Source organism: Rutidosis leptorrhynchoides, chromosome 9 (genome assembly GCF_046630445.1).
Source record: "Rutidosis leptorrhynchoides isolate AG116_Rl617_1_P2 chromosome 9, CSIRO_AGI_Rlap_v1, whole genome shotgun sequence".
NCBI classification, from domain to species: domain Eukaryota; kingdom Viridiplantae; phylum Streptophyta; class Magnoliopsida; order Asterales; family Asteraceae; genus Rutidosis; species Rutidosis leptorrhynchoides.
In genome coordinates this window covers 344,729,177-344,732,726 of record NC_092341.1, presented here as the reverse complement: position 1 = coordinate 344,732,726, position 3,550 = coordinate 344,729,177, and the positions used below count along the sequence as shown (strand labels likewise).

At 36.7% G+C, this 3,550-nt stretch overlaps 1 non-coding gene across 1 annotated transcript; it reads right to left on the bottom strand.

The window, feature by feature from the left end:
• Window positions 1-2,612: 2,612 nt before the first annotated feature.
• On the bottom strand, window positions 2,613-2,719 carry LOC139869706 (small nucleolar RNA R71). Its single transcript, XR_011766290.1, has one exon. It is a non-coding gene; the product is annotated as a small nucleolar RNA R71 (small nucleolar RNA).
• Window positions 2,720-3,550: the final 831 nt, after the last annotated feature.

Here is a 3,550-nt window from a genome sequence, read left to right as displayed (position 1 = left end):
TGCTTAAAGTAGACATATTTTTAGACGCAATATCGAGTCCTATTATTGTTTATTTCGTATGTAAACATAGTATTTCCGTTATTATTTCATATTATTGTAATATAGTCTAGAATCATTGTAAACTTGAAGAAATATGGAAGATTGTGTATGATTCAGCTCAGAGATCGAAATCAAGACCAGAAATCCAAGAACAGTAAGGTGCGCTCAGCGCACCACTAAAGGTGCGCTCAGCGCACCACTAAAGGTGCGCTCAGCGCACAATGCAAGATTTTGATCAGAAGATTTCTTGGCCAAAACCAAAATGCGCCAAGCTATGTGCGCGCCGAGCACAGTAGTGCGCTCAGCGCACCCCTCCGCGCACCTTTACCAGTAAAGCAGATTTGAACGTGTGATGTCGAGCTGTAAAGAGAAAGTGGAGTAGGTGAACAGTGCGCGCCGGGTACCTCTATTGTGCGCTTGGCGCACTCCACTTTCCAACCACTAATCAGCCTTTTTAATCCTCTTTCCAGCTTCATTTGAAGGGGCAACAGTTTCCTTTCTGTTCAGAGACTAAAACATACGAATCAAAGTAATTTTTGGGCTTATCAAAGTGCATCCAAGCACTTAAATCATTGAAGAATCAAGGATCATTCAAGAGCTTCATCCAAGATTACTCCTAAAAGGTCAATCTTGTATTTACAATGAATTCTATCTTTGTTACTGTTTTGTTTAAGTTTTCAAGCATGATTGTTGGCTACTCCATTTTATATTCATCTAGATAAATAACCAAAATGTTGAATGTTAACTATTGATTGACTGTTATTATCCACGATAGTTTGATGTTTGAATAAAAGAACCATTCTTGTTAAGTTTAATCCTTTCAATTCAACTAGTTGATATGTTCATTTAATTAAGAAACATCATCTTGTTAAGTTAATGAATTGATTTACACCTAGTGACATGTGTTTATCCGTCTTTTACCAAAAGGGATAAGTTGAGTTCAAATGATTAATTTACATAAGAATGTAAGAACGACTCTTGTAGATACTTTGGAATAGCTTAATTAGTATGTGTAATTGTCTAGGAGAATGACCAATTCCTTAGAATCTGTTATACACACTTTCAACTACCTAGTTCCATTAATTAACATGTGTTAGTGATTTGCCTTATCTAGTGACGTTTATAGGAATCTTATTATAACACTTAGTTAATTACTTGGGTTGGGTGAATTGAGCATTTAACCAGATCAAGGGAATGAACTAAGTTAAACCTTTAGTTGATATAGGAGTGGATCATGTATAACACACCATTGACTTGATCATTCTTCAAGTCTTCAAACTAGTTGAATTAGTTGATTACAAATAGGAGGTCTTAGATGACAAGAACATCACTTGCGTCGTGTAATCCCGTTTGAGTGTTTGCGCAAGACTACTCTTGGTGAACCAAGTAATTAGTTCTCGTGCATAACCAATCAATCCGATCTTAATCCTAAATAACATTCAACATTAAGAGTAAAAAGTCTAGATGAGCATATTTCCTTAATTTGATATCAAAACTATCTTTTACTTTCATAAACATAAAATACCAAAAATATTGTCTTTTAATCTTATTCATCACTTGATTCGCCCATCGTAAAAGGGCAAACCAAAATATCTTGTAATTGTAATTTTATTAGTTAATCACAATTTAGTTTATAATCCTAATTTGACTTAGATATTGTCTTTGGAACGATACATGGATTTTACCATTTATTATACTATTACACGATCGGGTACACTGCCCGTTAGTGTGTAGCAATCTTTAATCGGTATTTTTCCATACTATTTTATACAACAATTCATATACCACGTTTTGCACATCAAGTTTTTGGCGCCACTGCCGCAGACAGTTTTGTGTCAAAATAGAATTATTAACTAATTTGTGATTAAGTAGTTTCTCAATTCTTTTTAAATTATGAATAGTCTTTGATTTTTAGACTTATAGAATCGGTGCGTTTAATAGTTTTGTTAGTTGTGTGATTGACAGATTTTAGGTTGCATATGCCACATACCCGAAGTTCAGATTCTCCATTACTTACACCGCTTACAGAACCTGATAGAAAGCTTGGAAGAATTCGAAAATAAGTACTTGAACTTTTTGAATCTTCATCAAAGCAAGAAACTTTTGATTCAGAATCAAGTACAACCAAGCCAAGATATTTGGAATTTGGTGAACCCGTTCATCCTCCAAATTTTGAAATGGAAAGAGAGGAAAGACCGGTGGTACCAAGACAATCAATGGCGGCAACGATGAAGGCAACTCGAATCGGACAAGGAAGTGCAATTACTCAGACACCTGGTGAGGTAAAATTTGAAATAAAAGGACCTATTCTCCAAATGATTAACAACAGATGTCAATTTGGTGGTGGTCCGAATGAAGATGCAAACGAACATATTCGTCTTTTTCAAGAGATATGTCTTCTATTCAAACTTCAACCGGACACTGATCAAGCCATATTTTTAAGACTTTTCCCATGGACACTCCATGGGGAAGCCCGGAGTTGGTTAGATTCATTGTCCGAGGCTACGATAGAAACTTGGGATGGTATGTTGGAAAAATTTCTTAAGAAATATTTTCCAGCTTCTAAGTCCGCGAGACTCCAACAAGAAATTACCCAATTTTGTCAAAAGACGATGGAAACCTTGTATGAAGCATGGAATCGATTTTCCAAAATGCTAAGAGGTTGTCCAAACCATGGTTTGGATACCTTCCAAAAAGTCCAAATCTTTTACAAGGGTTGTGATGTTGCAACCCGGATTTCTATTGATCAAGAGGCTGGAGGTTCACTCATGGACAAAATCGAGCAAGAAGCTTATGAGATAATCGAGAAGCAAGCAGATTATTCTCATGAGTGGCATCAAAAAAGACCAATTACTCGTCATGCCCAAGTCCAAGGCGCCGGTGCTTATGATGACCTTAGTTCCCTAAGTGTGAAAATAGACGGTGTTGCTCGAAATATGGACAAGATCACCAAGGAAATTCATAGTATGAAGGTGGGTTGTGAATACTGTGGTGGTCTCCATTTAGGAAAAGATTGTGATGCCGGTTTAACAATGGCTCAGAAAGAAGAAGTGGCTTTCATAACCCAAAGAAATAATAATCAATTTCAAGGAAGAGCCCAGTTTAACCGAAACTTCAACAACCCATACAACCCTCAAGGTCAAAATTCCAATTACCAACAAGGGTCAAGTAGTGGGTTCCAACAACAAACTCCAGGTTTTTATCAAAAACCCCAACAGGAAGAGAAAAAGTCAAATTTGGAGAGTATGTTGGAAAAGTTGATTGCATCACAAACTCAGCTTGTTACAAACATAAACCAAACGAACGAGAAAAACGAACATTAGTTTAGAAACCAACAAGCCTCAATTCAGAATTTGGAGAAGCAAATGAATGGTTTAGTTAGTTTACTTAGTGAAAGAAAACCAGGGAGTTTACCGGGCGATACTAATAAGAACCCCCAAAATGAGCACGCCAATGTTATCACCACATGGAGTGGTCTAGCATACGAAGCTCCAAGAATGCCCGAAGATTC